General features: G+C 43.2%; 1 protein-coding gene across 2 annotated transcripts in view; it reads right to left on the reverse strand.

Annotated features, from left to right (window-relative positions):
* Positions 1 to 12,823, reverse strand: part of CSTPP1 (centriolar satellite-associated tubulin polyglutamylase complex regulator 1) — a 198,197-nt gene that overhangs the window by 22,494 nt on the left and 162,880 nt on the right. The window lies entirely within an intron of this gene.

Below are 12,823 nucleotides of genomic sequence, written 5' to 3' on the forward strand. Positions count from 1 at the left end.
GGGAAGGCACTGATTGCTCTCTTCTTGGCCATTTTCTGGGCTTCAGACATAGTCTCGGTAGAGCTGCTCTTATAAAGGTGAGTCAGTGTTATGGGTGTGCTAGCCACTAACCTCTGGAGGTGAGATTTTAAGATCACTGTTTCTACAAAGTTTTTCCTGGGTGGAAGCTATCCTGCTACAATATTTTGCCACAAGCCACATCCAATGGTTTGAAAAATGGTCGGGTGAGAAGGGAACAAGAGGGGTACCTTGAGCAGCCTTCTTAGTTTGGTTTTCCTTGTGCATGAAAATCCACAAGAATGAGTCGTTTCAAAGCTGGTTAAATCTGCTGAAATTCTCTGGCATGGTAACATCCACCACAACATGCCCAAAGACCATCCTCAGAATATCTGGAAGCACTACTAAGGCAAACTCAGTCTTGCAATATATGGAGAAGAATACATAATAGCAACCCACAGACCTTATTACTCTGTCATCCAGGATTACATGGGTAGGCTTCGTTTAGATGCCTGCACACAAATCTGGTCATCCTGTTATAGAAAGCCAAGACAAATGTTCAAGATATACAATCAAGGCAACCAAATGATTCCTGATATATAGAAGTAGTGCTCTGGGAGAGGTGAGCCAGGATGAGGCTCTCTAGCCCATCAGAAAACCCAGAGAGGCAAATCTCGGGGAGGTCTATAGGATCCCAAGGGAGAGAAAATACACTGATGTGTAAAGGTTTTTTTGTTACTGCATGAACCAAAGCCAAAAGATTTTAGATCAGCCAGGCAGTAGCCATCCACAAGTATTTTGTATACTGAAGCATTTCAAATATGGAAAGGCAAGCTAATGGTAAAGCAAGAGCAGGCATCCTGGAAGCCATCCTAACTGGGAGAACGAGTGAGAGAAGGGAATCCAGAGGACATGGCCACATTTGGGGAATGAAGATGATGATCATAGGCACTTGGTTTCTTTGGACCTAAGTTAGCCCAAGCCACAGGAATCCAGATCTACTGCCCTGCTAGTTTGGTTGATGTTTTTCCAAGATAAAAACCCCAAATCTCCAGGGACAGGTCTGGGCTCCTACTACTTTTTCATCAAAGCTTAATTCAAGGTGGAGGCAGAGAGTTAGACTAACCACACTGCTAAAGTCAGGGACACCAAAGCAACAGACTCAGCGTCAATGTAGGTCAAAGGATCAAGATGGCTTTTGTGGCCTTCGTCTTGGCCACAACGGGGTGTGCACTTTCCTCTCCTCACTTGCCTGACCTCGGGCATAGCCTGGTAGGAGGTTTTGTTCTTCAAGGGACAGAGGAATAGCCACTCGTGGTTTTGCAGATTTTAGGTAAGGGGCAGGAAAAGTGAACAGAGGGGAGAAAAGCTATGGAGTCTCATGAGTTCCCACATTATTCTCACTCTAGAATTCCCTGTATAAAGAGGAGTAATTTCTGGCAGGAAGTAAATACAGGCATACCTTGAAAATACTATTGATTTGGTTTGGAACTCTACAATAAGGCAAACATATCAGTAAAGTGAATCAAACTAAATTTTTGCTTTTCCAGTGCATGTGAACGTTATGGTTACATTAAACTGTAATCTATTAAGTGTGCAATAGCATTATGTGTAAGAAAAAGCAAACGCCTTAACTTAAAAATACTTTATTGCTAAAAAAATGCTAATCATCATTCTGTGCTTTCAGCAAGTTGTAATCACTGATGACAGATCACCACAATGGTAATGAAAAGGTTTGAAATATTGTGAAAATTACCAAAACATGCGACAGAGACACAAAATGAGCAAATGTTGTTGGAAAAATGGCACCGATTGACTTGCTTAACCCAGGGTTGCCACAAACATGCACAAAATATGCACAAAAATGCAACACTGGGGAAGCACAAACGTGCCTGCAAAGGAAAGTCCTATCTTTGAATCATCGTTGCTTTCCTAGGCTAAGCTTTGGTGGATGTATCTGATATCATTCTTGGGGGTTGAAGTGTTTCACAGAAATCCACATTTGTCCCCCCAAATTACCTACAAGATATCCTTGGGAAGATAAACCAGATAAAGGAAAATAAGAAGCCTAGAGAACTGTGTAACTACCATATTTAATCAAGAAAGACAAGGTCGGGTATCAATCTCAGCCTCCCGGTTTCCAGACCCTCAGCTCTCTTTAGGTTCTTGATGATATTATGACTCACATGCCTGAAATACTTGCTTCCAAGGCAGAAGAATGATTTACAAAAATCATTCTACATTTCTCTAATGCAACAACAGCTCTTGGAAATACTAAATACATCAGAATAACAGAATACACCTTGTTCACCACTTCTGGAACTGACTTTCCCAAATGTAAAATGAGGAAGATAGTTAGATAAAGAGAAGAAAGTTCAGGCAGGGGCACCTGGGTGGCTCAGTTGGTTAAGCATCTGCCTTTGGCTTGGGTCATGATCCCAGGGTCTTGGGATTAAGCCCCATGTCAAGGGCGGGGGGTGGGGGTGAATGGGTGACGGGCACGGAGGGGGACACTTGACGGGATGAGCACTGGGTGTTATTCTGTATGTTGGTAAATTGAACACCAATAAAAATTAATTTATAATTAAAAAAAAAAGCCCCATGTCAAGCTCCTTGTTTAATGGGGAGCCTGCTGCTCCCCCTGCTTGTGCTCTGTCTTCCTCTCTCAAATAGATAGATAGATAGATAGATAGATAGATAAAATCTTAAAAAAAAAAGAAAGTCCAGGCAAATAGAGAATTTTTGCCACCTTAATTGTGGAAGACAGTAGGGTTTTTTTTTTTTTTTTAAGATTTTATTTATTTGAGAGAGAGGAGGAGCACAAGCAGGGGGAAGGGCAGAGGGAGAGGGAGAAGCAGACTCTGCCTAGCACAGAGCCTAAGGACACAGTGCTGAATCCCTGGACCTCAAGATCATGACCTGAGTTGAAGGCAGATGCTTAACTGACTGAGCCACCCAGGTACCCCAAAGACAGCAGTTCCACTTTTATTAATGCAGTGGCTGGATAATACCAAGGCCACCTGATTTTGAGGGAGAGGCATCTGCTACTTGGAGACACCCTCAGTTGTATAGTGGGTATTTGGGGGAATGGTGGGTGATAAGATTTGTCCCAAAATCTGAACATTGATGAGCAAACAGGAGCTGTCCCCATCCTGTCCCTCAGGCAAGGGTTCATATTTCAGCTCTGCAATTTACCAGTTATGCAACCTTGGACAAATTGCTCAATCTCTCTCTCAGTTTCTTATCTGTAAAATGGGAATGATGATACTTACCTTTCAGGGTTGAAATCAAGATTAAAAGAGATGATGTCTGTAAAGTAGGTAGCAGAATGTCTAGAACACAGTAACATCAAACAAAGGGGATATTGTAGTTTTGTATTTAAATTCTGGGGGCAAAGATAGAGAAGAGGAAAGTGTTCCCTGCTGAGTTTAAATGCTTAAACACCCAGGAGTGGTATGCCTTTAGAATTCTCTGTCAGGTGGCCTGAGCCAAATCTGTTTTTATTTTTATTTTTTTAATATTTTATTATTTTTCATGAGACACACACACATAGAGAGACAGACGGAGAGAGAGAGACAGAGACAGAGAGAAAGAGAGAGAGAGGAGAGACACAGGCAGAGGAAGAAGCAGGCTCCATGCAGGGAGCCTGATGTGGGATTTGATCCTGAGACTCCAGGATCAAGCCCTGGGCCGAAAGCAGGCACTAAACCACTGAGCCACCCAGGGATCCCCTATTTTTATTTTATTAAAGATTTTTTATTTATTCATTTGACAGAGTGAGTGAGCGAGAGAACGAGCAGGGGAGGGTCATAGGGAGATGGAGATGCAGACTCCCCACCGAGCAGGGAGCTTGATACACAGTTCCACTCGAGGACCCAAGCCAGACGCCCAACTAACTGAGCCACACAGGTGCCCCTGAGCCAAATCTGTTTTTAAATACTCTTTTGCAGTATTCATGTGTTTACTATTACCATGGGCCTCCTCAGCTTCAGGCACTGTATCACAGCAACGAACAAGCTAGCAGTTTCCCCAGCTCCTGAGGTTTACACTCAGACCCTAGTTAACCCTAAATGCCTACTCTGGGTCCTCTTAGAGCTCTCCAAGATCTCAAAGGCCTTTTCAGGCAACCCTTTAAGCTTCAGGAACAACGGTAATGAGACTGAATAGTTACCGAGCCTTGAATTAGCTCACTTAACCTCAACAACAACCTTATGAAGGAGCCTCCATTATTTCCAGTCCCACTTCACAGATAAAGCTTAGAGAGATGAAATACAGCTGGCGCTCGAACAATGTGGAGTTAGGGGCACCAACCCCCTGTGCAGTCAAAAATCTATGTATAACTTTTGACCCCCCCAAAACTTAACAACTAATAGCCTACTGTTGACCAGAAGCCTTACAGATAACGCAGTCAATTAACTTATATTGTGTATATGTATTCTCACAATAAAGTGAGCTAGAGAAAAGAAAATGATATTAAGAAAATCATCAGGAAGAGAAAATACATTTACAATACTGTGTTGAAAAAAAAAAATCCACATACAAAGGGACCTGAGCAGTTCCAACCCATGTTGTTCAAGGGTCAATTGACATCTATCTGGTGAGTGAGAAAAGAGGGGTCTGAAGCCTGGGGGACAGGAAGGGAATGTGGCTTCCCATAGCAAAATCTTAGGCACGGAGGGAAGGAGGGGTGAGGGCTGGCTGGGCTTAATAATATTGATAGCCAATCTTTGAGAGAGAGAGCGCGAGTGGGGAAGAGGGGCAGAGGGTGAGGGAGAAGCAGACTATACTGAGCGGGAAGCATGATGTGGGGTTTGATTCCAGGACCCTGGGATCATGACCTGAGCCGAAAGCAGACACTTAACTAACTGAACTCCCTCCCTCAGGTGCCCCCCACGTACTACTCTTGCAAGGGTTTTCCTATGTTGTCTAATTTAATCTTCACTGTGGTTATCCCCATTTCACAGATATAAAAACTCAGATCGTGTATGCTTAAGAAGTAGAACTGGAATTCAAACTCAGTCAGGTTCCAACATTTACCTAACATTTTCAGCACCTTGATCTTATCAGCCATAATGTGTGAAGGCTTAAGAGCTTGTTTTTCCCTCCAAACTGCAGGAACTAAATAGCTCCAGGTGAACTGGATCAAGGAAACAATTCAATTGGGATTTTTTTTTTCCTGTAAGAAATTTAGTCTGAAAGGTTCTAATTACTGTCAACAGGAAAGACAGTAAGCACCGGCAGCACAGCCTGTGCTGGGCCAGAGGCCACGGGAGGGTGGGGGATGAGTACACCTGTGCTCCTGGCCAGGCTGCCATTTCCCATCCCCACCCACCTGCCAGCCACTGTTCGTTCATCCTGGCAGGTGCAGGGAGGGTAAGTGGTATGTACCAAGAGATGCCTTCTCCAAAGGAATACCACATCCCCAGCTAGGAAAGCTTCAGCCAGCAGGTCCTAAAAGTTCAAAGGCAAAGGCACAAGAAGGCTTTGGTGTAAGATCAAAATTAGAATACTCTCCACAAATTTGTGCCTTTCTTTCTGTGGGTGGTCAGGGCCGTTAAACATTCTTATTCTCCACCTTGTAATAGTCCCATTGACTGTGGGCCTGGCTCTGGACCAGAGTTTTTATGCCCTGATTCTCTCCTTTCCAGAGGCAGCACAGCGTAGCACTGTGGCTTATGGCATAGACTTCAGTTATCCTGCCTGAGTCCACATCCCAGCTTTGATACTGACCTTTAAGCTCTTTGTGCCTCAGTGTACCCATTTACCCATCTATAAAATGAGGATAATGATAGTACTGCCATCATGCAGTTGTTGTGAGTTAATGTCAAGTACTTAGAACAATGTCTGGTCCATCAAAAGTGCTGTTAGTATTTGCTAATATTATTTTGGAAATGGAGAAACTAGAGTTTCTTTAACTAAGGTTAACTGCCTTCTCAAGAAAACAGAGCGAGTCAGAGGAGGGAGAATGATGATTCAGACCTAAGCCTGTCTAACTCCAAAGGTCCTGCAAGTTCTACTCGAAGCAAGTGGGATCCAGCTGTTTTGTGGAGGACTTGACCTCTGATGGTAGTAGGACTTTTCACGCCAGGTGACTGACAGACTCTCTATTGAAGTTAAACATTTAGATACCCTCCAGGTGGGCCACATTAAATGGCCCAGGGCAGTTGTATTAGTGCAGAGCCCAGACTTTTTTTTTTTATTCATGAGAAACACAGAGAGAGACACACAGAGAGAGGCAGAGGAAGAAGCAGGCTCCATGCAAGAGCCCGACACGGGACTCAATCCCAGGACCCCAGGACCATGCCCTGGGCCGAAGGCAGGTGCTAAACCACTGAGCCACCCAGGGATCCCCGAGCCTAGACTTTGTAATCAGACATCTGGCTTTAAAGCCTAGCTCTTACTACTTAACCACTAGTATGATTTGGATAAGTTACATAATTTCTCTGAATCTTGGTCTCCTCTTCTTAGAAATGTGAATAACCACAGTACCTACCTAATGCAATTGTTGTAAAAATAAATTAAGACAATTTATTATTTTTTAAAAAATGTTAAAAATAATAGAGGTTAAATAATATTTAAATAATAGAGATCACTTTAAAAATTAACCTCTACCCCCAATATGGGGCTCAAATGCACAACTTTAAGTTCAAGAGTCACATTCTCTACGGACTGAGCCAGCCAGGCACCCCAAGGCAATTTAAATATAAAGCACTTTTCCCCAAGAAAAGTAAAGTACTTTTTCCCCAAGAAAAGTAAAGTACTTTTTCTTGGGGAAAAGTGCTTTATATTTAAATGCCTCTGCCTCTCTCTCTCTCTCTCTCTCTCTCTCTCTCTCGAATAAATAAAATCTTTAAAAAATAAAAAAGCACTTTTTTTGAAAAAAAAAGATCAAAGTGCTCAATAATGGTAGGATTCTTTTATAATTATTACCTGATTAAAACTTGGAAGTCCTGAAATTAATGAATCTTTAGACATAACTTAAAGCCCTTAAGCGCAATGCCTGGCACATAGTAGTAAATTCTTGTTGGAGGAATGAATGAATAAAAACATGCATTACATTGTGACCCAGAGGAAAATCCAGAGGGACAAATTTCTGGTCGCTGTGTGAACACAGAGATAAGGACTCACCAGGCACAGGAGGCATGTCTACAAATTTAGAGGGATGTGAGATGCTAGGAGCTGTAAAGTGCTGGAAACGGAAAACGTCCTAGGTACCAAAACTCTCAGCGAGCACAATACATCCTGGCAAGTGGGCTACTTTTCATGTGCTTACTGACTCCTAGCACCTTCTTATCAGGTGCTCAATCCAATCGGCTTGAGTATTTGTTTTCATAGGAATACATCACCACGGGATGCCTGGGTGGCTCAGTGGTTGAGTGTTTGCCTTCGGCTCAGGTCGTGATCCTGGATGAGTCCCACATTGGGCTCCCTGCATGGAGCCTGCTTCTCCCTCGGCCTATGTCTCTGCCTCTCTCTCTCTCTGTGTCTCTCATGAATAAATAAATAAAATATTTTTTAAAAAAGGAATACATCACCAATTTTATCATGAAAATTAGAAGAAGCCTACCGGTTACTTCTTATTAATTCACTTTACCACTGTTACAAGTTGAGCATGAATACTGTACTTTTCAGGATAACCAGCCCTGGCTCAGAATATTCTTTTGTTGGTTATCTCCACTCTAATCCTAGAGGGAGACAGGTGAGGTTATTTTGGCAAAGAAATAATCAGGGTTAAGTTAACTTGTTCTCACCTTCTTCTTTCTTGGAAAAAAAGGCTGAAGATCTCTTTTTTCTACATTTGGTCTGCTTTCTTGCTGTGGAAATTCCTGTCTCTGAAGCTCTGTGGGGGCAGCTTAGTCATCTCTACATCCTCCTTGGAGACCACCATGTGTGCCCACACATTTGCTCAGAACTGTGGTAGTGTGTGCTTATAGACTCAGACGCCTCTGTTCTTCCTGGGAAATGGTGCATTTTCCAAGGGTCAGAGTGGTGTCATTAAAGGAGACCAGTGAGGAGTGCCAGACAGAAGGAACTAAGGCCATATCTTTGTCCCTTACTCAGAGAGAGCCTTCCCCAAAGCTGAAATCAAGTGTTTTTAGCTCCAAAAGGATGGAGGATGAGATGATGGCTGGGTGAGCTTGTGTCAGGACAAAGAGCTGGAGATAATGAAATGCTCCCAAGCCATGGGGAATCCCAGTGGACTGAACAACCTCTAGTTGGTTGGCTGCATAACCTCAGTGGGAGGCCACAGAGGCCAGAGAACACCACAGCCCATGAGTGGACTCTCCAATTTTCAGCTGCAATTGTTTTTATGTTCTTTTTATGCAGGGCTTGTGAATGCTCATTCTAAATGGCACTCACCCTCAGCCAGCCTGCTCTGCCAAGAGATGCTCGGAAGGACATGGATAGTTTGGGGCATGACCACACCGCCCCTTCCTACCCCCAGTGCCCTGAGGCTTTGGTACCAGTCCGCAGCTGAGTAAATACTTCTCAGTGCTACTCTGAAAGGTGGGGGAAGGGAGTGAGGGAGAGTGGGGAGGAGAAGAAGGGAAGGAGGTAAGATATCTGACAGCTTCAATCTCCATGTAGTGTGTGGTCCCACAAGTCACAGGAAGATAGTTAACATCCTAGAGCCCCAGAAGAACAGCAGGCTGTTTTCTTGAATTCTGTCTTTTTTGACAGCACTGTTGTTTTATATTATAAATGGAGGGGAAATGATAATTAGTTCATTGAAAAGGAAATGATTTTACAAAAGGAATGAGAAACACCGGCTTCCATCAGCTTCCATCGACACCTGTTGGGTAAAGTAGTTGGGCCATTATTAACACTATCCTTTGCCAACCCATTACTCCCCAGAGCATGTTTAGTGTGTTTAAACAGGACAGAAAGCCAGATTCCTTCTTTCTTTATTATGACTAAGGCCAACATCAAGAGACTATTTCTGTTTGACCAGTGTATGCATTCTAGGCAAATAATTAAATCAAACATAGTAACAATTATATGGCAATTTTTGGAAAGAACAAAAGAGACTCCTCAGGAATTGTTTATATTATCAGAGATTTAAAGAAATGGGAACATTTCTAATCAGGATCTGAAAATTCTTCCATAGGGGATTGTGTATGGCACATCATGGCAATCTGATCTGGTTTTTAGGCTAACCATGGCCATCCCGAGCTCCTACTGTGGGACTGAACCAGAGGTCTGGTATGATAAGATTCCTGCATACCATGTTAGACCCTCTCTTGGGTCCATCATGATGGAGCTGTTGCGAGTTTGAGGACCAAGGCAATGGTTGGTTCTGGGGAGGACACTGTCTTAGACAGCTTTGATGACATGAACCACAACAGGCTGCATAGGCCCAGGGTGGGCAGCCATACGGCATTGTGGAAGGAGGCACTGGTGCCAGGAGAAATAAAGGCCTCTCTCCAGTAGCAACAGGACTAGTCACTCTGGGACAAGCACAGTCTTCTGACAATTTATTGAGGAAACGGGAGGCAGCTTTGAACAGCAAAATGTGCAGCAGGACCTTGGCACTATAACCTCTTGGAGGGCCTTGTAGCTTATCATAGAAGCTATTTCAAGCATAGTATCTGTACCCGTTCACATTTTATTTTTTTAAAAATTTTTTAAAATTTATTTATGATAGTCACATGGAGAGAGAGAGAGAGAGAGAGAGAGAGAGAGAGAGAGAGGCAGAGACACAGGCAGAGGGAGAAGCAGGCTCCATGCACCGGGAGCCCGACGCGGGATTCGATCCTGGATCTCCAGGATCGCGCCCTGGGCCAAAGGCAGGCGCCAAACCACTGCGCCACCCAGGGATCCCGGCATTCACATTTTAATTAGATATCAATAAGTCCAGCTCTACTAGGTGTTGTTACTTTACATTTTTGTTGGAAATAGGAAGTTAGGAAGTGTTCTTTGAAACAGAGACCTCAGAGCCAAGGTGTAATTCTTGTCCAGGAAGAAGCAAGTGCTGTCTCAAGTGCCTGTGACTCAAACCTGTTCTGAACTGAACAGAAATGGTTAAACAGTCACATGAGGTAAGGTGGAGACAGAACTTCAGTCCATGTTCATGGTAACTGCCAGTGAGAGGAAACATCCTGCCCTTGCAATGGTGGTGTATCTGGAAAACCTCACTCAATCTTTGAAAAGAGGCTGTATTTTAAATTTCCTTACACGGTTCTGACCAGAATGAGGGTTTTCACATTGTTTTGGAGGGGGGAAAGTCTGTTCTCTCACTGACATGATATGACGTAGAGAAAAGAACAAACCTGAATTCTGCAAAGAACTGACCACGTTATTCTGGGTACAACTCTTGTGGGCCTCCATTATCTCACCTTAAATAAGAAAGATGTGCTTTGTGAGGGTTGAAAACATAAAAAATTAAAACATAAACTTTTTTTCAATGGAAATCTTATAAGGAAACTCACTGTATGATGCAGATAAAAACAAAGCCTTAAAAAAAAGATTTTATTTATTTGAGAGAAAGAGAGCATGATCACAAGTGGGGGAGTGGCACAGAAGCAGAGGGAGAGGGAGAAGCACACTTCCCACTGCAGGGAGCCTGACTCGGGGCTTAATCCCAGGATCCTGAGATCATGACCTAAACTGAAGGCAGACACTTAACCAACCGAGCCACCCAGATACCCCAAACAAAGCCTTTCTTACCCAACCTTCTTTTCATCTAGGCTAGAGATGCAAGGGATGAAGTGGCTGGGAGGGAATTGAGGCTGCTTTAAAACTCTAGGGCTCACTTGAGGATGGTTTAAAAAGTCCTGGCTCTAACTCAACATGGGTCTGACCCACAAACCCCTAAGTGCCTACTTAAGTAGTACAGCCTCCTGGATCAGCCAACCAGGATCCAAATCCTGGTTCTTCAGCTAACTAGCCATGTGACACTGAGTAAGCCAATTAGAAATTAGAGTAAAGGGCTGCTGGGTGGCTCAGCGGTTGAGTGTCTGCCTTTGGTTCAGGGCGTATTCCGGGAGTCTCAGGATTGAGTCCCACATCAGTCTTCCTGCATGGAGCCTGCTTCTCCCTCTGCTTGTGTCTGTCATGAATAAATAAATAAAATCTTAAAAAAAAAGAAATGAGAGTAAATATTAATACTAGTACCAATGAAAATAAACGTATGTACAATACTGATAGTAAGACTATGTACAATACTGATAGTAAGACTCTGTGAAGAGTTTTTTTTTTTAAGATTTTATTTATTTATTCATGAGAGACACAGAGAGAGTGAGAGAGAGGCAGAGACACAGGCAGAGGGAGAAGCAGGCTCCATGCAGGGAACCTGACGTGGGGCTCGATCTCAGGTCTCCAGGATCAGGCCCTGGGCTGAAGGCAGCACTAAACCATTGAGCCACCTGGGCTGCCCTATGAAGAGTTTTTAAGATTAAAATAGTTGGTTTTAAAAAGTGACAGACTGGTAGCTACACTGGGGTTGAGCATAGCATAATGTATAGCAATGTCGAATCACTAGGTTGTACACCTGCAACTAATGTCACATTGTGGGTCAACTATATGTAAATAAAGCCAATAAAAAAGGAGATAGTAAATTTAAAGTGCAAGTATATGACCCAGGGTAAGTATTCAATAAATAGTACCTGCTCTTATCATGCTTCTGCTTTTGAGGCACACAGGTGGGATGGCACCTGTGTAACAAAAGGCACAATTCATCCAAGTCCTCCAGCTCAAGCCAGTGGGTGGCTAAAACAATCTTATTCCTTATCTCGTGTTTGTTTTATCTTGCCTTTGTTCTTATTGATGAGAGAATAACAGAATTCTTGCCTGAAGGCAGGTGGTGCACACCACTTTCCTTGAGAGTCAATGCACTGCCAATCCTCTATCATCTCATACTGAAAGTACTGATGAGTCATATTTATAGAGAGACTGTACAATCATGAAAACGATTTTCAGATGCATTATCACTTTTGATTCTGGTAAGAACCTTGAGAGGTGGGGAGAGGGAAATGGCATTGCTCCCATTTTTATAACAAGGAAAAATGAGGCTCAATAAGGGATAAGTAAATGGTAGAGGCAGGATCTAACCAAGCCTTCTCCTTCTAGGTCAAGACCTCTTTCCACTACATGAGCCTTTCTTTCTTGCTATATGGTGCCTGGGCCGCTGGGCCCTTGGGCCCTCAGCCTTTTATGTCTTCTATGGATGAAAAACAGCCAGCATAGTGAATTCCATAATGAGAATGTAGTATATGTTAGCTGTAACTGCTGTTGTTGTTAGTATTACTGTTAATATTTAAATCTGCTACCAGCTAGTTCAATTCTTTCTCTCATCCTTCTCCTGAGCTGGCTCCAGGGTCAGATGTAGTCTCCCTGGCTCTTGACTTTCTTGCTGCCCCCAAAACAAACTGACAGACCCTTTCTATTTTAGGTGACTAGCTGCTAATCTCTATAAGAAAATAGAGAAGAAGCAATGTAAATAATAAACACTTGAAGCTATAATAAGCCTCTATCTATAATTTTAACAGGACTGAACACAGATTTGCAAGAGAAAAGTATACTTAATGTACACACAAAAATGCTTCCAACTACCTTTTTCCTTTCCAGTTTAAAATGAGGTTGATGGGGGTGCCTGGGTGGCTCAGTCGGTTAAGTGTCTGCCTTTGGTTCAGGTCATGATCCCAGGGTCCTGGGATGGAGCCCTGAGTCGGCCTCCCTGCTCAGCGGGGAGTCTGCTTCTCCCTCTCTCCCTGCCCCTCCCCACCACTCATGCTCCCCCTCTCCTCAAATAAATAGAATCTTAAAAAAAACCCAGGCTGACAGTTGGGATGGGATTTTATTATTATTAATTAATATTTTTATTATT

This window comes from Nyctereutes procyonoides, unplaced genomic scaffold, assembly GCF_905146905.1.
Source record: "Nyctereutes procyonoides isolate TBG_1078 unplaced genomic scaffold, NYPRO_anot_genome, whole genome shotgun sequence".
Lineage (NCBI taxonomy): Eukaryota > Metazoa > Chordata > Mammalia > Carnivora > Canidae > Nyctereutes > Nyctereutes procyonoides.